Raw genomic sequence first — 26,691 nt, forward strand, 5'->3', positions numbered from 1 at the left:
ACCCTCAGCGCCCGCCGCTGTGCCTGGCGCCCCAGCCCGCACCGTGGGGCCTCCTCTTGTCCCAAGCCGCGACACCGCCGCCACGCGGCAGCACGCGTGGCATCTGGACTGTCAGGTCTCAGACCAAAGGTCTGCTCTGTGGGAACCGACACGCTGGAGGAAACCTTGAGAGTCTGAGAGGGGAGGGAGTTCCAGAAGAAGGCCAGGATGTCATTTTGAGGGAGTATGTGACCAGAACTCGTCCCGTTGCTTTTGGGGTTCTACGGGCTCCACGTAGGAATCTTTGGTGGTGGCACCTGATGTTGGGGGATCCGGAGTCACACCCAGACCTGCTCCACAGGCCTCCTTTTACTTTTCTCTTCGGATTCATTATTTTTAAAAAGTGTCTCTTACCTCTATTATTGCATTTTCTTTTTTTTTTTTTTCTTTTTTTTTTTTTTTTTTGAGACAGAGTCTCACTTTGTTGTCCAGGCTAGAGTGAGTGCCGTGGCGTCACCCTAGCTCACAGCAACCTCAAACTCCTGGGCTCGAGTGATCCTTCTGCCTCAGCCTCCCGAGTAGCTGGGACTACAGGCATGCGCCACTATGCCCGGCTAATTTTTTTTATATATATATATATATCAGTTGGCCAATCAATTTCTTTCTATTTATAGTAGAGACGGGGTCTCGCTCTTGCTCAGGCTGGTTTTGAACTCCTGACCTTGAGCAATCCACCCGCCTCGGCCTCCCAAGAGCTAGGATTACAGGCGTGAGCCACCGCGCCCGGCCTCTATTATTGCATTTTCTTTTCTCTCTCTTTTCAAGCAGATGATGGGAGTACAAGTATTCAGGTGACATGTGTTGCCCGTGCCCCCCTCCCCCCTGTGTTCTTATTCATTTACCTCTCATGTTGTATACCTCCAGCGTATTGTGGGGGTACCAATGTTAAGGTCGGGTACGTTGCCCTCTCCCAGCCTCCCCCCTCGGGTCATTAGCTTCAAGTGCGCCCATGCCCCAGTCGGTGCGCACCCACCCCATTCCTAATGGATGTGTATGCCCATCCCCTCCCCCCACCCGCCCGACACCCACCCGAGGAAGGGGATTCCTCTCTGTCCACTTAGGTGTCCATCCGTTCGTACCAATTTGCCGGTGAGCGCGCTCACGTGGTGCTCGTGTGTCCATTCTTGGGATACTTGGCTTACTGGAACGGGTTCCAGCTCTGGCCAGGAGAACACGAGAGGCGCCCTCTCACCGCTGCTCCTCACAGCCGAATGGCACTCCGTGGTGTCCACGCGCCACATTTTATTAATGCACTCCTGGATGGATGGGCACTCGGGTGGCTTCCACATCTTTGCGATTGTGAATTGTGCCCTAACTGTAACCCTAACCCTTACCCAGCCCGTCTCCTCTGCCCCTGCCTGACTCGCTCCTCCCCGGCCAGGCCCGTCACTGTCCTGGGCCCCCGCCTGACCGGCTCCTTCCCGCCCGGCCTGTCACCGTCCTCTGCCCCTGCCTGACATGCTCCTTCCCGCCCGGCCTCTCACCGTCCTCGGCCCCTGCCTGACCGGCTGGCTCCTCCGTCGCCTGGGCCTTCCAAGGGCTTGGTGTGGACGCTGCTTCCAGGAAGCTCTCCAGAAACCCGGCAGCAGGGTGGCCGCAGCAGTCTCCAGCAGCCGTCCCTAAGGCGCTTGTGCGGGGGGAACGTGCCCCCCCGCTGTGCCCCCTCCCCCCCCCCGCTGTGCCGTGGGGGGGCCCAGCCTGGTGTCTTGCCTGAGGCCCTGGGGCTGCCGCTCCCCGCAAGGGGAGAGCCCCGGAGGTGGGGACCGCCTCCTGATGGGGACGTACACGCAGCTCTCCACGTCGGATTCCGGGGCTCTCTGTCCTGCCCGAAGGCCCAGCTGGCCTGCGGGTCCTTAGAGTGGCAAAAACATCCGAAAACTGAGACTGAGGGTCCCGTGGGTGTCTGCACTTTTGTGCTGGGCACCCCAGGGAGGCCCGGGGGCTGGCTGGACAACGTGGTCTGCTGGGCGGGGGGTTTGGAGGAGCAACCGATGCCCTTTGCACTTTGGGTAGCAAGGGTCTGAGGTGTCTCTGAGCCCTGTGCCATGTCGGTGGAGGGGTGGGGGCGGGGGGTGGGGGGGAAGAGGAGGAGGAGGAGGTGGGAAGGGCCGGGGCCTGCAGTCCTGTTCCCGGGGTGGCACGGCAAGTGGCTTCTTCCACAGGCTGCTTGGCCTGGGCTCCCTGCACCTGGGCCTTTGGAGGACCGGCCCTGTGCTTGCCAACACTTCCTGCAGGGACCCAGAGCTGGGAGGTGGCGTCTCTCAGCCCTGGGTCGGGCAGAGCCCCAGCGGGCCATGCCCACAACCTCTCTCAGCACCGGTCCCCCAGAAGGCTCCTTTGGGACCAGGATTCTCTTGCGGTGACTCTTTAAGGTCTGGCCCCTGGATGGAGGGGCACCAGGAGTAGAGGAGCAGGAAGGGGAAGGGGGTGGCCATGCGAGGGGACACTTTGCGGCCAAGTCCCAGCTTCAGCCTGATCCTCCTGGGAACCCCGCTCTGAGACAAGGAGCCGGGCTTCGCATTCCCACAGCAGCCAGTCGTGGGCTGAGGACACCTGGGGCGTTGGGAACTCCCTGGCTTCTCCTTGGTTTAACATCTGGAGCTGCTTGGGAATTGTGCCGCCACACACACCCGAGTGCAGGTGTCTTCCGCACAGACTGCGGGCCTCGCTCTTCTGAATGCCGCTAGCTCGCCACCCACCCACGGGTGAACCTGGTCAGGGTGCTTTCTCTCGGGGGCAGACTCTGATCCGGGCGGGCTACCGGTGTCTCTGTTTGCTCGTTTCTTTCTTCCATTTCGGGAAAGGCTTCCTTGCTGGGTGTGGAAATCTCCTATGCCTTCCCTCGCCTATTCTGTCAGCTTTCAAATTCTCTTTCAGTTGCCACCCTCACAGATGGATTAGGAAACTCTTTCCGGTGCACTCATTAGTGAAATGACCTCAAGGAAGCTGGAATCCAATATCTAATGGCCGATTTTTGGCGAGTCCACACGCCAGGGTGGTCGGGGTCCAATGCAGCCCCGGCCAGGCCCAGGCCCCTTGGACTGGGCCACAGGAGGACACAGAGGAGGGTCCCGGCCCCCACGGTAGCGGTGCCGGCAGTTCTCCAAGGGCTTGGGCGTTTTCCAGAGGTGGGAGATGGAGGGGACTGATTTCTTCAGCGCCCCACAAACCACGCCACCCCACCCCACCCCACCCATGGGACACATCCCCAGAGAGAGATGCCCCATACACTCGCTCCCCTCCCCCTTGCGCTGTGCCCCAGTCCTGGCCCGGGGGAATAGGCGGCAGCCCACCCACAGGGCGGGGGGAGGGGGGCACAGCTGAAAGCGGTTGTGGGGGAGGGCGGCCCCTGGCTGGGGTCAGAGGGCGAGCGCCGGGCGCGTGCGCAGTCAGCGGCGGCGACGCGCTGGGGGTGGGCGGCGGGTAGGTGAAGGAGGCCAGGCGGGGAGAGGAGGGGGGCTGGAAGGTCTCCACCTTGGCAAGTCCAGCCGTGGAGGCGCATCTTGTGTGAGTGTGAGTGAGTGTGAGTGTGTGTGTGTGTAGAGAGAGACAGCCCCCCGCCCCGCCCCGCCCCGCCCCGCCCCGCCCATCACCCCGGTCCCTCGGAGCCCGCCGGACCCGGCCGCCGGCGAACTCAACAGGCCCGGCCCGGCGCGGGGCCTGGGGCGGGAGGCGGCGGCGGGGAAGCGCAGAGAGGCTCGGCTTCTCGAGCGGGGCAGGGGCGCCCTCCGCCGTCTAGGGCCACACCACCCTGAACGCCCCCCATCTCCTCTGGTCTCGGAAGCTAAGCAGGGTCGGGCCTCGTTAGTACTTGGATGGGAGACCGCCCGGGAATCACGGGTGCCCTAGGCGGCGGCTTTTTTTTTTTTTTTTGCCTCTCGTTCTGTCCCCTTTCTGGGAGCGCGGCGGCGGCCCGGGGTGGGGGTCACCCCCACCCTCAGCGCCCGCCGCTGTGCCTGGCGCCCCAGCCCGCACCGTGGGGCCTCCTCTTGTCCCAAGCCGCGACACCGCCGCCACGCGGCAGCACGCGTGGCATCTGGACTGTCAGGTCTCAGACCAAAGGTCTGCTCTGTGGGAACCGACACGCTGGAGGAAACCTTGAGAGTCTGAGAGGGGAGGGAGTTCCAGAAGAAGGCCAGGATGTCATTTTGAGGGAGTATGTGACCAGAACTCGTCCCGTTGCTTTTGGGGTTCTACGGGCTCCACGTAGGAATCTTTGGTGGTGGCACCTGATGTTGGGGGATCCGGAGTCACACCCAGACCTGCTCCACAGGCCTCCTTTTACTTTTCTCTTCGGATTCATTATTTTTAAAAAGTGTCTCTTACCTCTATTATTGCATTTTCTTTTTTTTTTTTTTCTTTTTTTTTTTTTTTTTTGAGACAGAGTCTCACTTTGTTGTCCAGGCTAGAGTGAGTGCCGTGGCGTCACCCTAGCTCACAGCAACCTCAAACTCCTGGGCTCGAGTGATCCTTCTGCCTCAGCCTCCCGAGTAGCTGGGACTACAGGCATGCGCCACTATGCCCGGCTAATTTTTTTTATATATATATATATATCAGTTGGCCAATCAATTTCTTTCTATTTATAGTAGAGACGGGGTCTCGCTCTTGCTCAGGCTGGTTTTGAACTCCTGACCTTGAGCAATCCACCCGCCTCGGCCTCCCAAGAGCTAGGATTACAGGCGTGAGCCACCGCGCCCGGCCTCTATTATTGCATTTTCTTTTCTCTCTCTTTTCAAGCAGATGATGGGAGTACAAGTATTCAGGTGACATGTGTTGCCCGTGCCCCCCTCCCCCCTGTGTTCTTATTCATTTACCTCTCATGTTGTATACCTCCAGCGTATTGTGGGGGTACCAATGTTAAGGTCGGGTACGTTGCCCTCTCCCAGCCTCCCCCCTCGGGTCATTAGCTTCAAGTGCGCCCATGCCCCAGTCGGTGCGCACCCACCCCATTCCTAATGGATGTGTATGCCCATCCCCTCCCCCCACCCGCCCGACACCCACCCGAGGAAGGGGATTCCTCTCTGTCCACTTAGGTGTCCATCCGTTCGTACCAATTTGCCGGTGAGCGCGCTCACGTGGTGCTCGTGTGTCCATTCTTGGGATACTTGGCTTACTGGAACGGGTTCCAGCTCTGGCCAGGAGAACACGAGAGGTGCCCTCTCACCGCTGCTCCTCACAGCCGAATGGCACTCCGTGGTGTCCACGCGCCACATTTTATTAATGCACTCCTGGATGGATGGGCACTCGGGTGGCTTCCACATCTTTGCGATTGTGAATTGTGCCCTAACTGTAACCCTAACCCTTACCCAGCCCGTCTCCTCTGCCCCTGCCTGACTCGCTCCTCCCCGGCCAGGCCCGTCACTGTCCTGGGCCCCCGCCTGACCGGCTCCTTCCCGCCCGGCCTGTCACCGTCCTCTGCCCCTGCCTGACATGCTCCTTCCCGCCCGGCCTCTCACCGTCCTCGGCCCCTGCCTGACCGGCTGGCTCCTCCGTCGCCTGGGCCTTCCAAGGGCTTGGTGTGGACGCTGCTTCCAGGAAGCCCTCCAGAAACCCGGCAGCAGGGTGGCCGCAGCAGTCTCCAGCAGCCGTCCCTAAGGCGCTTGTGCGGGGGGAACGTGCCCCCCCGCTGTGCCCCCTCCCCCCCCCCCCCCGCTGTGCCGTGGGGGGGCCCAGCCTGGTGTCTTGCCTGAGGCCCTGGGGCTGCCGCTCCCCGCAAGGGGAGAGCCCCGGAGGTGGGGACCGCCTCCTGATGGGGACGTACACGCAGCTCTCCACGTCGGATTCCGGGGCTCTCTGTCCTGCCCGAAGGCCCAGCTGGCCTGCGGGTCCTTAGAGTGGCAAAAACATCCGAAAACTGAGACTGAGGGTCCCGTGGGTGTCTGCACTTTTGTGCTGGGCACCCCAGGGAGGCCCGGGGGCTGGCTGGACAACGTGGTCTGCTGGGCGGGGGGTTTGGAGGAGCAACCGATGCCCTTTGCACTTTGGGTAGCAAGGGTCTGAGGTGTCTCTGAGCCCTGTGCCATGTCGGTGGAGGGGTGGGGGCGGGGGGTGGGGGGGAAGAGGAGGAGGAGGAGGTGGGAAGGGCCGGGGCCTGCAGTCCTGTTCCCGGGGTGGCACGGCAAGTGGCTTCTTCCACAGGCTGCTTGGCCTGGGCTCCCTGCACCTGGGCCTTTGGAGGACCGGCCCTGTGCTTGCCAACACTTCCTGCAGGGACCCAGAGCTGGGAGGTTGCGTCTCTCAGCCCTGGGTCGGGCAGAGCCCCAGCGGGCCATGCCCACAACCTCTCTCAGCACCGGTCCCCCAGAAGGCTCCTTTGGGACCAGGATTCTCTTGCGGTGACTCTAAGGTCTGGCCCCTGGATGGAGGGGCACCAGGAGTAGAGGAGCAGGAAGGGGAAGGGGGTGGCCATTCGAGGGGACACTTTGAGGCCAAGTCCCAGCTTCAGCCTGATCCTCCTGGGAACCCCGCTCTGAGACAAGGAGCCGGGCTTCGCATTCCCACAGCAGCCAGTCGTGGGCTGAGGACACCTGGGGCGTTGGGAACTCCCTGGCTTCTCCTTGGTTTAACATCTGGAGCTGCTTGGGAATTGTGCCGCCACACACACCCGAGTGCAGGTGTCTTCCGCACAGACTGCGGGCCTCGCTCTTCTGAATGCCGCTAGCTCGCCACCCACCCACGGGTGAACCTGGTCAGGGTGCTTTCTCTCGGGGGCAGACTCTGATCCGGGCGGGCTACCGGTGTCTCTGTTTGCTCGTTTCTTTCTTCCATTTCGGGAAAGGCTTCCTTGCTGGGTGTGGAAATCTCCTATGCCTTCCCTCGCCTATTCTGTCAGCTTTCAAATTCTCTTTCAGTTGCCACCCTCACAGATGGATTAGGAAACTCTTTCCGGTGCACTCATTAGTGAAATGACCTCAAGGAAGCTGGAATCCAATATCTAATGGCCGATTTTTGGCGAGTCCACACGCCAGGGTGGTCGGGGTCCAATGCAGCCCCGGCCAGGCCCAGGCCCCTTGGACTGGGCCACAGGAGGACACAGAGGAGGGTCCCGGCCCCCACGGTAGCGGTGCCGGCAGTTCTCCAAGGGCTTGGGCGTTTTCCAGAGGTGGGAGATGGAGGGGACTGATTTCTTCAGCGCCCCACAAACCACGCCACCCCACCCCACCCCACCCATGGGACACATCCCCAGAGAGAGATGCCCCATACACTCGCTCCCCTCCCCCTTGCGCTGTGCCCCAGTCCTGGCCCGGGGGAATAGGCGGCAGCCCACCCACAGGGCGGGGGGAGGGGGGCACAGCTGAAAGCGGTTGTGGGGGAGGGCGGCCCCTGGCTGGGGTCAGAGGGCGAGCGCCGGGCGCGTGCGCAGTCAGCGGCGGCGACGCGCTGGGGGTGGGCGGCGGGTAGGTGAAGGAGGCCAGGCGGGGAGAGGAGGGGGGCTGGAAGGTCTCCACCTTGGCGAGTCCAGCCGTGGAGGCGCATCTTGTGTGAGTGTGAGTGAGTGTGAGTGTGTGTGTGTGTAGAGAGAGACAGCCCCCCGCCCCGCCCCGCCCCGCCCCGCCCCGCCCATCACCCCGGTCCCTCGGAGCCCGCCGGACCCGGCCGCCGGCGAACTCAACAGGCCCGGCCCGGCGCGGGGCCTGGGGCGGGAGGCGGCGGCGGGGAAGCGCAGAGAGGCTCGGCTTCTCGAGCGGGGCAGGGGCGCCCTCCGCCGTCTAGGGCCACACCACCCTGAACGCCCCCCATCTCCTCTGGTCTCGGAAGCTAAGCAGGGTCGGGCCTCGTTAGTACTTGGATGGGAGACCGCCCGGGAATCACGGGTGCCCTAGGCGGCGGCTTTTTTTTTTTTTTTTGCCTCTCGTTCTGTCCCCTTTCTGGGAGCGCGGCGGCGGCCCGGGGTGGGGGTCACCCCCACCCTCAGCGCCCGCCGCTGTGCCTGGCGCCCCAGCCCGCACCGTGGGGCCTCCTCTTGTCCCAAGCCGCGACACCGCCGCCACGCGGCAGCACGCGTGGCATCTGGACTGTCAGGTCTCAGACCAAAGGTCTGCTCTGTGGGAACCGACACGCTGGAGGAAACCTTGAGAGTCTGAGAGGGGAGGGAGTTCCAGAAGAAGGCCAGGATGTCATTTTGAGGGAGTATGTGACCAGAACTCGTCCCGTTGCTTTTGGGGTTCTACGGGCTCCACGTAGGAATCTTTGGTGGTGGCACCTGATGTTGGGGGATCCGGAGTCACACCCAGACCTGCTCCACAGGCCTCCTTTTACTTTTCTCTTCGGATTCATTATTTTTAAAAAGTGTCTCTTACCTCTATTATTGCATTTTCTTTTTTTTTTTTTTCTTTTTTTTTTTTTTTTTTGAGACAGAGTCTCACTTTGTTGTCCAGGCTAGAGTGAGTGCCGTGGCGTCACCCTAGCTCACAGCAACCTCAAACTCCTGGGCTCGAGTGATCCTTCTGCCTCAGCCTCCCGAGTAGCTGGGACTACAGGCATGCGCCACTATGCCCGGCTAATTTTTTTTATATATATATATATATCAGTTGGCCAATCAATTTCTTTCTATTTATAGTAGAGACGGGGTCTCGCTCTTGCTCAGGCTGGTTTTGAACTCCTGACCTTGAGCAATCCACCCGCCTCGGCCTCCCAAGAGCTAGGATTACAGGCGTGAGCCACCGCGCCCGGCCTCTATTATTGCATTTTCTTTTCTCTCTCTTTTCAAGCAGATGATGGGAGTACAAGTATTCAGGTGACATGTGTTGCCCGTGCCCCCCTCCCCCCTGTGTTCTTATTCATTTACCTCTCATGTTGTATACCTCCAGCGTATTGTGGGGGTACCAATGTTAAGGTCGGGTACGTTGCCCTCTCCCAGCCTCCCCCCTCGGGTCATTAGCTTCAAGTGCGCCCATGCCCCAGTCGGTGCGCACCCACCCCATTCCTAATGGATGTGTATGCCCATCCCCTCCCCCCACCCGCCCGACACCCACCCGAGGAAGGGGATTCCTCTCTGTCCACTTAGGTGTCCATCCGTTCGTACCAATTTGCCGGTGAGCGCGCTCACGTGGTGCTCGTGTGTCCATTCTTGGGATACTTGGCTTACTGGAACGGGTTCCAGCTCTGGCCAGGAGAACACGAGAGGTGCCCTCTCACCGCTGCTCCTCACAGCCGAATGGCACTCCGTGGTGTCCACGCGCCACATTTTATTAATGCACTCCTGGATGGATGGGCACTCGGGTGGCTTCCACATCTTTGCGATTGTGAATTGTGCCCTAACTGTAACCCTAACCCTTACCCAGCCCGTCTCCTCTGCCCCTGCCTGACTCGCTCCTCCCCGGCCAGGCCCGTCACTGTCCTGGGCCCCCGCCTGACCGGCTCCTTCCCGCCCGGCCTGTCACCGTCCTCTGCCCCTGCCTGACATGCTCCTTCCCGCCCGGCCTCTCACCGTCCTCGGCCCCTGCCTGACCGGCTGGCTCCTCCGTCGCCTGGGCCTTCCAAGGGCTTGGTGTGGACGCTGCTTCCAGGAAGCCCTCCAGAAACCCGGCAGCAGGGTGGCCGCAGCAGTCTCCAGCAGCCGTCCCTAAGGCGCTTGTGCGGGGGAACGTGCCCCCCCCCGCTGTGCCCCCTCCCCCCCCCCCCCCGCTGTGCCGTGGGGGGGCCCAGCCTGGTGTCTTGCCTGAGGCCCTGGGGCTGCCGCTCCCCGCAAGGGGAGAGCCCCGGAGGTGGGGACCGCCTCCTGATGGGGACGTACACGCAGCTCTCCACGTCGGATTCCGGGGCTCTCTGTCCTGCCCGAAGGCCCAGCTGGCCTGCGGGTCCTTAGAGTGGCAAAAACATCCGAAAACTGAGACTGAGGGTCCCGTGGGTGTCTGCACTTTTGTGCTGGGCACCCCAGGGAGGCCCGGGGGCTGGCTGGACAACGTGGTCTGCTGGGCGGGGGGTTTGGAGGAGCAACCGATGCCCTTTGCACTTTGGGTAGCAAGGGTCTGAGGTGTCTCTGAGCCCTGTGCCATGTCGGTGGAGGGGTGGGGGCGGGGGGTGGGGGGGAAGAGGAGGAGGAGGAGGTGGGAAGGGCCGGGGCCTGCAGTCCTGTTCCCGGGGTGGCACGGCAAGTGGCTTCTTCCACAGGCTGCTTGGCCTGGGCTCCCTGCACCTGGGCCTTTGGAGGACCGGCCCTGTGCTTGCCAACACTTCCTGCAGGGACCCAGAGCTGGGAGGTTGCGTCTCTCAGCCCTGGGTCGGGCAGAGCCCCAGCGGGCCATGCCCACAACCTCTCTCAGCACCGGTCCCCCAGAAGGCTCCTTTGGGACCAGGATTCTCTTGCGGTGACTCTAAGGTCTGGCCCCTGGATGGAGGGGCACCAGGAGTAGAGGAGCAGGAAGGGGAAGGGGGTGGCCATTCGAGGGGACACTTTGAGGCCAAGTCCCAGCTTCAGCCTGATCCTCCTGGGAACCCCGCTCTGAGACAAGGAGCCGGGCTTCGCATTCCCACAGCAGCCAGTCGTGGGCTGAGGACACCTGGGGCGTTGGGAACTCCCTGGCTTCTCCTTGGTTTAACATCTGGAGCTGCTTGGGAATTGTGCCGCCACACACACCCGAGTGCAGGTGTCTTCCGCACAGACTGCGGGCCTCGCTCTTCTGAATGCCGCTAGCTCGCCACCCACCCACGGGTGAACCTGGTCAGGGTGCTTTCTCTCGGGGGCAGACTCTGATCCGGGCGGGCTACCGGTGTCTCTGTTTGCTCGTTTCTTTCTTCCATTTCGGGAAAGGCTTCCTTGCTGGGTGTGGAAATCTCCTATGCCTTCCCTCGCCTATTCTGTCAGCTTTCAAATTCTCTTTCAGTTGCCACCCTCACAGATGGATTAGGAAACTCTTTCCGGTGCACTCATTAGTGAAATGACCTCAAGGAAGCTGGAATCCAATATCTAATGGCCGATTTTTGGCGAGTCCACACGCCAGGGTGGTCGGGGTCCAATGCAGCCCCGGCCAGGCCCAGGCCCCTTGGACTGGGCCACAGGAGGACACAGAGGAGGGTCCCGGCCCCCACGGTAGCGGTGCCGGCAGTTCTCCAAGGGCTTGGGCGTTTTCCAGAGGTGGGAGATGGAGGGGACTGATTTCTTCAGCGCCCCACAAACCACGCCACCCCACCCCACCCCACCCATGGGACACATCCCCAGAGAGAGATGCCCCATACACTCGCTCCCCTCCCCCTTGCGCTGTGCCCCAGTCCTGGCCCGGGGGAATAGGCGGCAGCCCACCCACAGGGCGGGGGGAGGGGGGCACAGCTGAAAGCGGTTGTGGGGGAGGGCGGCCCCTGGCTGGGGTCAGAGGGCGAGCGCCGGGCGCGTGCGCAGTCAGCGGCGGCGACGCGCTGGGGGTGGGCGGCGGGTAGGTGAAGGAGGCCAGGCGGGGAGAGGAGGGGGGCTGGAAGGTCTCCACCTTGGCGAGTCCAGCCGTGGAGGCGCATCTTGTGTGAGTGTGAGTGAGTGTGAGTGTGTGTGTGTGTGTAGAGAGAGACAGCCCCCCGCCCCGCCCCGCCCCGCCCCGCCCCGCCCATCACCCCGGTCCCTCGGAGCCCGCCGGACCCGGCCGCCGGCGAACTCAACAGGCCCGGCCCGGCGCGGGGCCTGGGGCGGGAGGCGGCGGCGGGGAAGCGCAGAGAGGCTCGGCTTCTCGAGCGGGGCAGGGGCGCCCTCCGCCGTCTAGGGCCACACCACCCTGAACGCCCCCCATCTCCTCTGGTCTCGGAAGCTAAGCAGGGTCGGGCCTCGTTAGTACTTGGATGGGAGACCGCCCGGGAATCACGGGTGCCCTAGGCGGCGGCTTTTTTTTTTTTTTTTGCCTCTCGTTCTGTCCCCTTTCTGGGAGCGCGGCGGCGGCCCGGGGTGGGGGTCACCCCCACCCTCAGCGCCCGCCGCTGTGCCTGGCGCCCCAGCCCGCACCGTGGGGCCTCCTCTTGTCCCAAGCCGCGACACCGCCGCCACGCGGCAGCACGCGTGGCATCTGGACTGTCAGGTCTCAGACCAAAGGTCTGCTCTGTGGGAACCGACACGCTGGAGGAAACCTTGAGAGTCTGAGAGGGGAGGGAGTTCCAGAAGAAGGCCAGGATGTCATTTTGAGGGAGTATGTGACCAGAACTCGTCCCGTTGCTTTTGGGGTTCTACGGGCTCCACGTAGGAATCTTTGGTGGTGGCACCTGATGTTGGGGGATCCGGAGTCACACCCAGACCTGCTCCACAGGCCTCCTTTTACTTTTCTCTTCGGATTCATTATTTTTAAAAAGTGTCTCTTACCTCTATTATTGCATTTTCTTTTTTTTTTTTTTCTTTTTTTTTTTTTTTTTTGAGACAGAGTCTCACTTTGTTGTCCAGGCTAGAGTGAGTGCCGTGGCGTCACCCTAGCTCACAGCAACCTCAAACTCCTGGGCTCGAGTGATCCTTCTGCCTCAGCCTCCCGAGTAGCTGGGACTACAGGCATGCGCCACTATGCCCGGCTAATTTTTTTTATATATATATATATATCAGTTGGCCAATCAATTTCTTTCTATTTATAGTAGAGACGGGGTCTCGCTCTTGCTCAGGCTGGTTTTGAACTCCTGACCTTGAGCAATCCACCCGCCTCGGCCTCCCAAGAGCTAGGATTACAGGCGTGAGCCACCGCGCCCGGCCTCTATTATTGCATTTTCTTTTCTCTCTCTTTTCAAGCAGATGATGGGAGTACAAGTATTCAGGTGACATGTGTTGCCCGTGCCCCCCTCCCCCCTGTGTTCTTATTCATTTACCTCTCATGTTGTATACCTCCAGCGTATTGTGGGGGTACCAATGTTAAGGTCGGGTACGTTGCCCTCTCCCAGCCTCCCCCCTCGGGTCATTAGCTTCAAGTGCGCCCATGCCCCAGTCGGTGCGCACCCACCCCATTCCTAATGGATGTGTATGCCCATCCCCTCCCCCCACCCGCCCGACACCCACCCGAGGAAGGGGATTCCTCTCTGTCCACTTAGGTGTCCATCCGTTCGTACCAATTTGCCGGTGAGCGCGCTCACGTGGTGCTCGTGTGTCCATTCTTGGGATACTTGGCTTACTGGAACGGGTTCCAGCTCTGGCCAGGAGAACACGAGAGGTGCCCTCTCACCGCTGCTCCTCACAGCCGAATGGCACTCCGTGGTGTCCACGCGCCACATTTTATTAATGCACTCCTGGATGGATGGGCACTCGGGTGGCTTCCACATCTTTGCGATTGTGAATTGTGCCCTAACTGTAACCCTAACCCTTACCCAGCCCGTCTCCTCTGCCCCTGCCTGACTCGCTCCTCCCCGGCCAGGCCCGTCACTGTCCTGGGCCCCCGCCTGACCGGCTCCTTCCCGCCCGGCCTGTCACCGTCCTCTGCCCCTGCCTGACATGCTCCTTCCCGCCCGGCCTCTCACCGTCCTCGGCCCCTGCCTGACCGGCTGGCTCCTCCGTCGCCTGGGCCTTCCAAGGGCTTGGTGTGGACGCTGCTTCCAGGAAGCCCTCCAGAAACCCGGCAGCAGGGTGGCCGCAGCAGTCTCCAGCAGCCGTCCCTAAGGCGCTTGTGCGGGGGAACGTGCCCCCCCGCTGTGCCCCCTCCCCCCCCCCCCCCGCTGTGCCGTGGGGGGGCCCAGCCTGGTGTCTTGCCTGAGGCCCTGGGGCTGCCGCTCCCCGCAAGGGGAGAGCCCCGGAGGTGGGGACCGCCTCCTGATGGGGATGTACACGCAGCTCTCCACGTCGGATTCCGGGGCTCTCTGTCCTGCCCGAAGGCCCAGCTGGCCTGCGGGTCCTTAGAGTGGCAAAAACATCCGAAAACTGAGACTGAGGGTCCCGTGGGTGTCTGCACTTTTGTGCTGGGCACCCCAGGGAGGCCCGGGGGCTGGCTGGACAACGTGGTCTGCTGGGCGGGGGGTTTGGAGGAGCAACCGATGCCCTTTGCACTTTGGGTAGCAAGGGTCTGAGGTGTCTCTGAGCCCTGTGCCATGTCGGTGGAGGGGTGGGGGCGGGGGGTGGGGGGGAAGAGGAGGAGGAGGAGGTGGGAAGGGCCGGGGCCTGCAGTCCTGTTCCCGGGGTGGCATGGCAAGTGGCTTCTTCCACAGGCTGCTTGGCCTGGGCTCCCTGCACCTGGGCCTTTGGAGGACCGGCCCTGTGCTTGCCAACACTTCCTGCAGGGACCCAGAGCTGGGAGGTGGCATCTCTCAGCCCTGGGTCGGGCAGAGCCCCAGCGGGCCATGCCCACAACCTCTCTCAGCACCGGTCCCCCAGAAGGCTCCTTTGGGACCAGGATTCTCTTGCGGTGACTCTTTAAGGTCTGGCCCCTGGATGGAGGGGCACCAGGAGTAGAGGAGCAGGAAGGGGAAGGGGGTGGCCATGCGAGGGGACACTTTGCGGCCAAGTCCCAGCTTCAGCCTGATCCTCCTGGGAACCCCGCTCTGAGACAAGGAGCCGGGCTTCGCATTCCCACAGCAGCCAGTCGTGGGCTGAGGACACCTGGGGCGTTGGGAACTCCCTGGCTTCTCCTTGGTTTAACATCTGGAGCTGCTTGGGAATTGTGCCGCCACACACACCCGAGTGCAGGTGTCTTCCGCACAGACTGCGGGCCTCGCTCTTCTGAATGCCGCTAGCTCGCCACCCACCCACGGGTGAACCTGGTCAGGGTGCTTTCTCTCGGGGGCAGACTCTGATCCGGGCGGGCTACCGGTGTCTCTGTTTGCTCGTTTCTTTCTTCCATTTCGGGAAAGGCTTCCTTGCTGGGTGTGGAAATCTCCTATGCCTTCCCTCGCCTATTCTGTCAGCTTTCAAATTCTCTTTCAGTTGCCACCCTCACAGATGGATTAGGAAACTCTTTCCGGTGCACTCATTAGTGAAATGACCTCAAGGAAGCTGGAATCCAATATCTAATGGCCGATTTTTGGCGAGTCCACACGCCAGGGTGGTCGGGGTCCAATGCAGCCCCGGCCAGGCCCAGGCCCCTTGGACTGGGCCACAGGAGGACACAGAGGAGGGTCCCGGCCCCCACGGTAGCGGTGCCGGCAGTTCTCCAAGGGCTTGGGCGTTTTCCAGAGGTGGGAGATGGAGGGGACTGATTTCTTCAGCGCCCCACAAACCACGCCACCCCACCCCACCCCACCCATGGGACACATCCCCAGAGAGAGATGCCCCATACACTCGCTCCCCTCCCCCTTGCGCTGTGCCCCAGTCCTGGCCCGGGGGAATAGGCGGCAGCCCACCCACAGGGCGGGGGGAGGGGGGCACAGCTGAAAGCGGTTGTGGGGGAGGGCGGCCCCTGGCTGGGGTCAGAGGGCGAGCGCCGGGCGCGTGCGCAGTCAGCGGCGGCGACGCGCTGGGGGTGGGCGGCGGGTAGGTGAAGGAGGCCAGGCGGGGAGAGGAGGGGGGCTGGAAGGTCTCCACCTTGGCGAGTCCAGCCGTGGAGGCGCATCTTGTGTGAGTGTGAGTGAGTGTGAGTGTGTGTGTGTGTAGAGAGAGACAGCCCCCCGCCCCGCCCCGCCCCGCCCCGCCCCGCCCATCACCCCGGTCCCTCGGAGCCCGCCGGACCCGGCCGCCGGCGAACTCAACAGGCCCGGCCCGGCGCGGGGCCTGGGGCGGGAGGCGGCGGCGGGGAAGCGCAGAGAGGCTCGGCTTCTCGAGCGGGGCAGGGGCGCCCTCCGCCGTCTAGGGCCACACCACCCTGAACGCCCCCCATCTCCTCTGGTCTCGGAAGCTAAGCAGGGTCGGGCCTCGTTAGTACTTGGATGGGAGACCGCCCGGGAATCACGGGTGCCCTAGGCGGCGGCTTTTTTTTTTTTTTTTGCCTCTCGTTCTGTCCCCTTTCTGGGAGCGCGGCGGCGGCCCGGGGTGGGGGTCACCCCCACCCTCAGCGCCCGCCGCTGTGCCTGGCGCCCCAGCCCGCACCGTGGGGCCTCCTCTTGTCCCAAGCCGCGACACCGCCGCCACGCGGCAGCACGCGTGGCATCTGGACTGTCAGGTCTCAGACCAAAGGTCTGCTCTGTGGGAACCGACACGCTGGAGGAAACCTTGAGAGTCTGAGAGGGGAGGGAGTTCCAGAAGAAGGCCAGGATGTCATTTTGAGGGAGTATGTGACCAGAACTCGTCCCGTTGCTTTTGGGGTTCTACGGGCTCCACGTAGGAATCTTTGGTGGTGGCACCTGATGTTGGGGGATCCGGAGTCACACCCAGACCTGCTCCACAGGCCTCCTTTTACTTTTCTCTTCGGATTCATTATTTTTAAAAAGTGTCTCTTACCTCTATTATTGCATTTTCTTTTTTTTTTTTTTCTTTTTTTTTTTTTTTTTTGAGACAGAGTCTCACTTTGTTGTCCAGGCTAGAGTGAGTGCCGTGGCGTCACCCTAGCTCACAGCAACCTCAAACTCCTGGGCTCGAGTGATCCTTCTGCCTCAGCCTCCCGAGTAGCTGGGACTACAGGCATGCGCCACTATGCCCGGCTAATTTTTTTTATATATATATATATATCAGTTGGCCAATCAATTTCTTTCTATTTATAGTAGAGACGGGGTCTCGCTCTTGCTCAGGCTGGTTTTGAACTCCTGACCTTGAGCAATCCACCCGCCTCGGCCTCCCAAGAGCTAGGATTACAGGCGTGAGCCACCGCGCCCGGCCTCTATTATTGCATTTTCTTTTCTCTCTCTTTTCAAGCAGATGATGGGAGTACAAGTATTCAGGTGACATGTGTTGCCCGTGCCCCCCTCCCCCCTGTGTTCTTATTCATTTACCTCTCATGTTGTATACCTCCAGCGTATTGTGGGGGTACCAATGTTAAGGTCGGGTACGTTGCCCTCTCCCAGCCTCCCCCCTCGGGTCATTAGCTTCAAGTGCGCCCATGCCCCAGTCGGTGCGCACCCACCCCATTCCTAATGGATGTGTATGCCCATCCCCTCCCCCCACCCGCCCGACACCCACCCGAGGAAGGGGATTCCTCTCTGTCCACTTAGGTGTCCATCCGTTCGTACCAATTTGCCGGTGAGCGCGCTCACGTGGTGCTCGTGTGTCCATTCTTGGGATACTTGGCTTACTGGAACGGGTTCCAGCTCTGGCCAGGAGAACACGAGAGGTGCCCTCTCACCGCTGCTCCTCACAGCCGAATGGCACTCCGTGGTGTCCACGCGCCACATTTTATTAATGCACTCCTGGATGGATGGGCACTCGGGTGGCTTCCACATCTTTGCGATTGTGAATTGTGCCCTAACTGTAACCCTAACCCTTACCCAGCCCGTCTCCTCTGCCCCTGCCTGACTCGCTCCTCCCCGGCCAGGCCCGTCACTGTCCTGGGCCCCCGCCTGACCGGCTCCTTCCCGCCCGGCCTGTCACCGTCCTCTGCCCCTGCCTGACATGCTCCTTCCCGCCCGGCCTCTCACCGTCCTCGGCCCCTGCCTGACCGGCTGGCTCCTCCGTCGCCTGGGCCTTCCAAGGGCTTGGTGTGGACGCTGCTTCCAGGAAGCCCTCCAGAAACCCGGCAGCAGGGTGGCCGCAGCAGTCTCCAGCAGCCGTCCCTAAGGCGCTTGTGCGGGGGAACGTGCCCCCCCGCTGTGCCCCCTCCCCCCCCCCGCTGTGCCGTGGGGGGGCCCAGCCTGGTGTCTTGCCTGAGGCCCTGGGGCTGCCGCTCCCCGCAAGGGGAGAGCCCCGGAGGTGGGGACCGCCTCCTGATGGGGATGTACACGCAGCTCTCCACGTCGGATTCCGGGGCTCTCTGTCCTGCCCGAAGGCCCAGCTGGCCTGCGGGTCCTTAGAGTGGCAAAAACATCCGAAAACTGAGACTGAGGGTCCCGTGGGTGTCTGCACTTTTGTGCTGGGCACCCCAGGGAGGCCCGGGGGCTGGCTGGACAACGTGGTCTGCTGGGCGGGGGGTTTGGAGGAGCAACCGATGCCCTTTGCACTTTGGGTAGCAAGGGTCTGAGGTGTCTCTGAGCCCTGTGCCATGTCGGTGGAGGGGTGGGGGCGGGGGGTGGGGGGGAAGAGGAGGAGGAGGAGGTGGGAAGGGCCGGGGCCTGCAGTCCTGTTCCCGGGGTGGCATGGCAAGTGGCTTCTTCCACAGGCTGCTTGGCCTGGGCTCCCTGCACCTGGGCCTTTGGAGGACCGGCCCTGTGCTTGCCAACACTTCCTGCAGGGACCCAGAGCTGGGAGGTGGCATCTCTCAGCCCTGGGTCGGGCAGAGCCCCAGCGGGCCATGCCCACAACCTCTCTCAGCACCGGTCCCCCAGAAGGCTCCTTTGGGACCAGGATTCTCTTGCGGTGACTCTTTAAGGTCTGGCCCCTGGATGGAGGGGCACCAGGAGTAGAGGAGCAGGAAGGGGAAGGGGGTGGCCATGCGAGGGGACACTTTGCGGCCAAGTCCCAGCTTCAGCCTGATCCTCCTGGGAACCCCGCTCTGAGACAAGGAGCCGGGCTTCGCATTCCCACAGCAGCCAGTCGTGGGCTGAGGACACCTGGGGCGTTGGGAACTCCCTGGCTTCTCCTTGGTTTAACATCTGGAGCTGCTTGGGAATTGTGCCGCCACACACACCCGAGTGCAGGTGTCTTCCGCACAGACTGCGGGCCTCGCTCTTCTGAATGCCGCTAGCTCGCCACCCACCCACGGGTGAACCTGGTCAGGGTGCTTTCTCTCGGGGGCAGACTCTGATCCGGGCGGGCTACCGGTGTCTCTGTTTGCTCGTTTCTTTCTTCCATTTCGGGAAAGGCTTCCTTGCTGGGTGTGGAAATCTCCTATGCCTTCCCTCGCCTATTCTGTCAGCTTTCAAATTCTCTTTCAGTTGCCACCCTCACAGATGGATTAGGAAACTCTTTCCGGTGCACTCATTAGTGAAATGACCTCAAGGAAGCTGGAATCCAATATCTAATGGCCGATTTTTGGCGAGTCCACACGCCAGGGTGGTCGGGGTCCAATGCAGCCCCGGCCAGGCCCAGGCCCCTTGGACTGGGCCACAGGAGGACACAGAGGAGGGTCCCGGCCCCCACGGTAGCGGTGCCGGCAGTTCTCCAAGGGCTTGGGCGTTTTCCAGAGGTGGGAGATGGAGGGGACTGATTTCTTCAGCGCCCCACAAACCACGCCACCCCACCCCACCCCACCCATGGGACACATCCCCAGAGAGAGATGCCCCATACACTCGCTCCCCTCCCCCTTGCGCTGTGCCCCAGTCCTGGCCCGGGGGAATAGGCGGCAGCCCACCCACAGGGCGGGGGGAGGGGGGCACAGCTGAAAGCGGTTGTGGGGGAGGGCGGCCCCTGGCTGGGGTCAGAGGGCGAGCGCCGGGCGCGTGCGCAGTCAGCGGCGGCGACGCGCTGGGGGTGGGCGGCGGGTAGGTGAAGGAGGCCAGGCGGGGAGAGGAGGGGGGCTGGAAGGTCTCCACCTTGGCGAGTCCAGCCGTGGAGGCGCATCTTGTGTGAGTGTGAGTGAGTGTGAGTGTGTGTGTGTGTAGAGAGAGACAGCCCCCCGCCCCGCCCCGCCCCGCCCCGCCCCGCCCATCACCCCGGTCCCTCGGAGCCCGCCGGACCCGGCCGCCGGCGAACTCAACAGGCCCGGCCCGGCGCGGGGCCTGGGGCGGGAGGCGGCGGCGGGGAAGCGCAGAGAGGCTCGGCTTCTCGAGCGGGGCAGGGGCGCCCTCCGCCGTCTAGGGCCACACCACCCTGAACGCCCCCCATCTCCTCTGGTCTCGGAAGCTAAGCAGGGTCGGGCCTCGTTAGTACTTGGATGGGAGACCGCCCGGGAATCACGGGTGCCCTAGGCGGCGGCTTTTTTTTTTTTTTTTGCCTCTCGTTCTGTCCCCTTTCTGGGAGCGCGGCGGCGGCCCGGGGTGGGGGTCACCCCCACCCTCAGCGCCCGCCGCTGTGCCTGGCGCCCCAGCCCGCACCGTGGGGCCTCCTCTTGTCCCAAGCCGCGACACCGCCGCCACGCGGCAGCACGCGTGGCATCTGGACTGTCAGGTCTCAGACCAAAGGTCTGCTCTGTGGGAACCGACACGCTGGAGGAAACCTTGAGAGTCTGAGAGGGGAGGGAGTTCCAGAAGAAGGCCAGGATGTCATTTTGAGGGAGTATGTGACCAGAACTCGTCCCGTTGCTTTTGGGGTTCTACGGGCTCCACATAGGAATCTTTGGTGGTGGCACCTGATGTTGGGGGATCCGGAGTCACACCCAGACCTGCTCCACAGGCCTCCTTTTACTTTTCTCTTCGGATTCATTATTTTTAAAAAGTGTCTCTTACCTCTATTATTGCATTTTCTTTTTTTTTTTTTTCTTTTTTTTTTTTTTTTTTGAGACAGAGTCTCACTTTGTTGTCCAGGCTAGAGTGAGTGCCGTGGCGTCACCCTAGCTCACAGCAACCTCAAACTCCTGGGCTCGAGTGATCCTTCTGCCTCAGCCTCCCGAGTAGCTGGGACTACAGGCATGCGCCACTATGCCCGGCTAATTTTTTTTATATATATATATATATCAGTTGGCCAATCAATTTCTTTCTATTTATAGTAGAGACGGGGTCTCGCTCTTGCTCAGGCTGGTTTTGAACTCCTGACCTTGAGCAATCCACCCGCCTCGGCCTCCCAAGAGCTAGGATTACAGGCGTGAGCCACCGCGCCCGGCCTCTATTATTGCATTTTCTTTTCTCTCTCTTTTCAAGCAGATGATGGGAGTACAAGTATTCAGGTGACATGTGTTGCCCGTGCCCCCCTCCCCCCTGTGTTCTTATTCATTTACCTCTCATGTTGTATACCTCCAGCGTATTGTGGGGGTACCAATGTTAAGGTCGGGTACGTTGCCCTCTCCCAGCCTCCCCCCTCGGGTCATTAGCTTCAAGTGCGCCCATGCCCCAGTCGGTGCGCACCCACCCCATTCCTAATGGATGTGTATGCCCATCCCCTCCCCCCACCCGCCCGACACCCACCCGAGGAAGGGGATTCCTCTCTGTCCACTTAGGTGTCCATCCGTTCGTACCAATTTGCCGGTGAGCGCGCTCACGTGGTGCTCGTGTGTCCATTCTTGGGATACTTGGCTTACTGGAACGGGTTCCAGCTCTGGCCAGGAGAACACGAGAGGTGCCCTCTCACCGCTGCTCCTCACAGCCGAATGGCACTCCGTGGTGTCCACGCGCCACATTTTATTAATGCACTCCTGGATGGATGGGCACTCGGGTGGCTTCCACATCTTTGCGATTGTGAATTGTGCCCTAACTGTAACCCTAACCCTTACCCAGCCCGTCTCCTCTGCCCCTGCCTGACTCGCTCCTCCCCGGCCAGGCCCGTCACTGTCCTGGGCCCCCGCCTGACCGGCTCCTTCCCGCCCGGCCTGTCACCGTCCTCTGCCCCTGCCTGACATGCTCCTTCCCGCCCGGCCTCTCACCGTCCTCGGCCCCTGCCTGACCGGCTGGCTCCTCCGTCGCCTGGGCCTTCCAAGGGCTTGGTGTGGACGCTGCTTCCAGGAAGCCCTCCAGAAACCCGGCAGCAGGGTGGCCGCAGCAGTCTCCAGCAGCCGTCCCTAAGGCGCTTGTGCGGGGGAACGTGCCCCCCCGCTGTGCCCCCTCCCCCCCCCCCCCCCCGCTGTGCCGTGGGGGGGCCCAGCCTGGTGTCTTGCCTGAGGCCCTGGGGCTGCCGCTCCCCGCAAGGGGAGAGCCCCGGAGGTGGGGACCGCCTCCTGATGGGGATGTACACGCAGCTCTCCACGTCGGATTCCGGGGCTCTCTGTCCTGCCCGAAGGCCCAGCTGGCCTGCGGGTCCTTAGAGTGGCAAAAACATCCGAAAACTGAGACTGAGGGTCCCGTGGGTGTCTGCACTTTTGTGCTGGGCACCCCAGGGAGGCCCGGGGGCTGGCTGGACAACGTGGTCTGCTGGGCGGGGGGTTTGGAGGAGCAACCGATGCCCTTTGCACTTTGGGTAGCAAGGGTCTGAGGTGTCTCTGAGCCCTGTGCCATGTCGGTGGAGGGGTGGGGGCGGGGGGTGGGGGGGAAGAGGAGGAGGAGGAGGTGGGAAGGGCCGGGGCCTGCAGTCCTGTTCCCGGGGTGGCATGGCAAGTGGCTTCTTCCACAGGCTGCTTGGCCTGGGCTCCCTGCACCTGGGCCTTTGGAGGACCGGCCCTGTGCTTGCCAACACTTCCTGCAGGGACCCAGAGCTGGGAGGTGGCATCTCTCAGCCCTGGGTCGGGCAGAGCCCCAGCGGGCCATGCCCACAACCTCTCTCAGCACCGGTCCCCCAGAAGGCTCCTTTGGGACCAGGATTCTCTTGCGGTGACTCTTTAAGGTCTGGCCCCTGGATGGAGGGGCACCAGGAGTAGAGGAGCAGGAAGGGGAAGGGGGTGGCCATGCGAGGGGACACTTTGCGGCCAAGTCCCAGCTTCAGCCTGATCCTCCTGGGAACCCCGCTCTGAGACAAGGAGCCGGGCTTCGCATTCCCACAGCAGCCAGTCGTGGGCTGAGGACACCTGGGGCGTTGGGAACTCCCTGGCTTCTCCTTGGTTTAACATCTGGAGCTGCTTGGGAATTGTGCCGCCACACACACCCGAGTGCAGGTGTCTTCCGCACAGACTGCGGGCCTCGCTCTTCTGAATGCCGCTAGCTCGCCACCCACCCACGGGTGAACCTGGTCAGGGTGCTTTCTCTCGGGGGCAGACTCTGATCCGGGCGGGCTACCGGTGTCTCTGTTTGCTCGTTTCTTTCTTCCATTTCGGGAAAGGCTTCCTTGCTGGGTGTGGAAATCTCCTATGCCTTCCCTCGCCTATTCTGTCAGCTTTCAAATTCTCTTTCAGTTGCCACCCTCACAGATGGATTAGGAAACTCTTTCCGGTGCACTCATTAGTGAAATGACCTCAAGGAAGCTGGAATCCAATATCTAATGGCCGATTTTTGGCGAGTCCACACGCCAGGGTGGTCGGGGTCCAATGCAGCCCCGGCCAGGCCCAGGCCCCTTGGACTGGGCCACAGGAGGACACAGAGGAGGGTCCCGGCCCCCACGGTAGCGGTGCCGGCAGTTCTCCAAGGGCTTGGGCGTTTTCCAGAGGTGGGAGATGGAGGGGACTGATTTCTTCAGCGCCCCACAAACCACGCCACCCCACCCCACCCCACCCATGGGACACATCCCCAGAGAGAGATGCCCCATACACTCGCTCCCCTCCCCCTTGCGCTGTGCCCCAGTCCTGGCCCGGGGGAATAGGCGGCAGCCCACCCACAGGGCGGGGGGAGGGGGGCACAGCTGAAAGCGGTTGTGGGGGAGGGCGGCCCCTGGCTGGGGTCAGAGGGCGAGCGCCGGGCGCGTGCGCAGTCAGCGGCGGCGACGCGCTGGGGGTGGGCGGCGGGTAGGTGAAGGAGGCCAGGCGGGGAGAGGAGGGGGGCTGGAAGGTCTCCACCTTGGCGAGTCCAGCCGTGGAGGCGCATCTTGTGTGAGTGTGAGTGAGTGTGAGTGTGTGTGTGTGTAGAGAGAGACAGCCCCCCGCCCCGCCCCGCCCCGCCCCGCCCCGCCCATCACCCCGGTCCCTCGGAGCCCGCCGGACCCGGCCGCCGGCGAACTCAACAGGCCCGGCCCGGCGCGGGGCCTGGGGCGGGAGGCGGCGGCGGGGAAGCGCAGAGAGGCTCGGCTTCTCGAGCGGGGCAGGGGCGCCCTCCGCCGTCTAGGGCCACACCACCCTGAACGCCCCCCATCTCCTCTGGTCTCGGAAGCTAAGCAGGGTCGGGCCTCGTTAGTACTTGGATGGGAGACCGCCCGGGAATCACGGGTGCCCTAGGCGGCGGCTTTTTTTTTTTTTTTTGCCTCTCGTTCTGTCCCCTTTCTGGGAGCGCGGCGGCGGCCCGGGGTGGGGGTCACCCCCACCCTCAGCGCCCGCCGCTGTGCCTGGCGCCCCAGCCCGCACCGTGGGGCCTCCTCTTGTCCCAAGCCGCGACACCGCCGCCACGCGGCAGCACGCGTGGCATCTGGACTGTCAGGTCTCAGACCAAAGGTCTGCTCTGTGGGAACCGACACGCTGGAGGAAACCTTGAGAGTCTGAGAGGGGAGGGAGTTCCAGAAGAAGGCCAGGATGTCATTTTGAGGGAGTATGTGACCAGAACTCGTCCCGTTGCTTTTGGGGTTCTACGGGCTCCACGTAGGAATCTTTGGTGGTGGCACCTGATGTTGGGGGATCCGGAGTCACACCCAGACCTGCTCCACAGGCCTCCTTTTACTTTTCTCTTCGGATTCATTATTTTTAAAAAGTGTCTCTTACCTCTATTATTGCATTTTCTTTTTTTTTTTTTTCTTTTTTTTTTTTTTTTTTGAGACAGAGTCTCACTTTGTTGTCCAGGCTAGAGTGAGTGCCGTGGCGTCACCCTAGCTCACAGCAACCTCAAACTCCTGGGCTCGAGTGATCCTTCTGCCTCAGCCTCCCGAGTAGCTGGGACTACAGGCATGCGCCACTATGCCCGGCTAATTTTTTTTATATATATATATATATCAGTTGGCCAATCAATTTCTTTCTATTTATAGTAGAGACGGGGTCTCGCTCTTGCTCAGGCTGGTTTTGAACTCCTGACCTTGAGCAATCCACCCGCCTCGGCCTCCCAAGAGCTAGGATTACAGGCGTGAGCCACCGCGCCCGGCCTCTATTATTGCATTTTCTTTTCTCTCTCTTTTCAAGCAGATGATGGGAGTACAAGTATTCAGGTGACATGTGTTGCCCGTGCCCCCCTCCCCCCTGTGTTCTTATTCATTTACCTCTCATGTTGTATACCTCCAGCGTATTGTGGGGGTACCAATGTTAAGGTCGGGTACGTTGCCCTCTCCCAGCCTCCCCCCTCGGGTCATTAGCTTCAAGTGCGCCCATGCCCCAGTCGGTGCGCACCCACCCCATTCCTAATGGATGTGTATGCCCATCCCCTCCCCCCACCCGCCCGACACCCACCCGAGGAAGGGGATTCCTCTCTGTCCACTTAGGTGTCCATCCGTTCGTACCAATTTGCCGGTGAGCGCGCTCACGTGGTGCTCGTGTGTCCATTCTTGGGATACTTGGCTTACTGGAACGGGTTCCAGCTCTGGCCAGGAGAACACGAGAGGTGCCCTCTCACCGCTGCTCCTCACAGCCGAATGGCACTCCGTGGTGTCCACGCGCCACATTTTATTAATGCACTCCTGGATGGATGGGCACTCGGGTGGCTTCCACATCTTTGCGATTGTGAATTGTGCCCTAACTGTAACCCTAACCCTTACCCAGCCCGTCTCCTCTGCCCCTGCCTGACTCGCTCCTCCCCGGCCAGGCCCGTCACTGTCCTGGGCCCCCGCCTGACCGGCTCCTTCCCGCCCGGCCTGTCACCGTCCTCTGCCCCTGCCTGACATGCTCCTTCCCGCCCGGCCTCTCACCGTCCTCGGCCCCTGCCTGACCGGCTGGCTCCTCCGTCGCCTGGGCCTTCCAAGGGCTTGGTGTGGACGCTGCTTCCAGGAAGCCCTCCAGAAACCCGGCAGCAGGGTGGCCGCAGCAGTCTCCAGCAGCCGTCCCTAAGGCGCTTGTGCGGGAGAACGTGCCCCCCCCCCCCGCTGTGCCCCCTCCCCCCCCCCCCCCCCCCCGCTGTGCCGTGGGGGGGCCCAGCCTGGTGTCTTGCCTGAGGCCCTGGGGCTGCCGCTCCCCGCAAGGGGAGAGCCCCGGAGGTGGGGACCGCCTCCTGATGGGGACGTACACGCAGCTCTCCACGTCGGATTCCGGGGCTCTCTGTCCTGCCCGAAGGCCCAGCTGGCCTGCGGGTCCTTAGAGTGGCAAAAACATCCGAAAACTGAGACTGAGGGTCCCGTGGGTGTCTGCACTTTTGTGCTGGGCACCCCAGGGAGGCCCGGGGGCTGGCTGGACAACGTGGTCTGCTGGGCGGGGGGTTTGGAGGAGCAACCGATGCCCTTTGCACTTTGGGTAGCAAGGGTCTGAGGTGTCTCTGAGCCCTGTGCCATGTCGGTGGAGGGGTGGGGGCGGGGGGTGGGGGGGAAGAGGAGGAGGAGGAGGTGGGAAGGGCCGGGGCCTGCAGTCCTGTTCCCGGGGTGGCACGGCAAGTGGCTTCTTCCACAGGCTGCTTGGCCTGGGCTCCCTGCACCTGGGCCTTTGGAGGACCGGCCCTGTGCTTGCCAACACTTCCTGCAGGGACCCAGAGCTGGGAGGTTGCGTCTCTCAGCCCTGGGTCGGGCAGAGCCCCAGCGGGCCATGCCCACAACCTCTCTCAGCACCGGTCCCCCAGAAGGCTCCTTTGGGACCAGGATTCTCTTGCGGTGACTCTAAGGTCTGGCCCCTGGATGGAGGGGCACCAGGAGTAGAGGAGCAGGAAGGGGAAGGGGGTGGCCATTCGAGGGGACACTTTGAGGCCAAGTCCCAGCTTCAGCCTGATCCTCCTGGGAACCCCGCTCTGAGACAAGGAGCCGGGCTTCGCATTCCCACAGCAGCCAGTCGTGGGCTGAGGACACCTGGGGCGTTGGGAACTCCCTGGCTTCTCCTTGGTTTAACATCTGGAGCTGCTTGGGAATTGTGCCGCCACACACACCCGAGTGCAGGTGTCTTCCGCACAGACTGCGGGCCTCGCTCTTCTGAATGCCGCTAGCTCGCCACCCACCCACGGGTGAACCTGGTCAGGGTGCTTTCTCTCGGGGGCAGACTCTGATCCGGGCGGGCTACCGGTGTCTCTGTTTGCTCGTTTCTTTCTTCCATT

General features: G+C 62.3%; 6 pseudogenes; all 6 read left to right on the plus strand.

The window, feature by feature from the left end:
• Nucleotides 1-3,772: 3,772 nt before the first annotated feature.
• On the plus strand, nucleotides 3,773-3,891 carry LOC142869024 (uncharacterized; annotated as a pseudogene).
• Nucleotides 3,892-7,746: 3,855 nt separating this feature from the next.
• LOC142868999 (uncharacterized) lies at nucleotides 7,747-7,865 on the plus strand (annotated as a pseudogene).
• Nucleotides 7,866-11,723: 3,858 nt separating this feature from the next.
• On the plus strand, nucleotides 11,724-11,842 carry LOC142869000 (uncharacterized; annotated as a pseudogene).
• A 3,856-nt stretch (nucleotides 11,843-15,698) lies between these two features.
• Nucleotides 15,699-15,817, plus strand: LOC142869001 (uncharacterized; annotated as a pseudogene).
• Nucleotides 15,818-19,669: 3,852 nt separating this feature from the next.
• Nucleotides 19,670-19,788, plus strand: LOC142869002 (uncharacterized; annotated as a pseudogene).
• A 3,858-nt stretch (nucleotides 19,789-23,646) lies between these two features.
• LOC142869003 (uncharacterized) lies at nucleotides 23,647-23,765 on the plus strand (annotated as a pseudogene).
• The last annotated feature ends 2,926 nt before the right edge of the window (nucleotides 23,766-26,691 follow it).

This window comes from Microcebus murinus, unplaced genomic scaffold (genome assembly GCF_040939455.1).
Source record: "Microcebus murinus isolate Inina unplaced genomic scaffold, M.murinus_Inina_mat1.0 scaf051_hap2_Mmur4.0, whole genome shotgun sequence".
In the NCBI taxonomy this organism is placed as follows: domain Eukaryota; kingdom Metazoa; phylum Chordata; class Mammalia; order Primates; family Cheirogaleidae; genus Microcebus; species Microcebus murinus.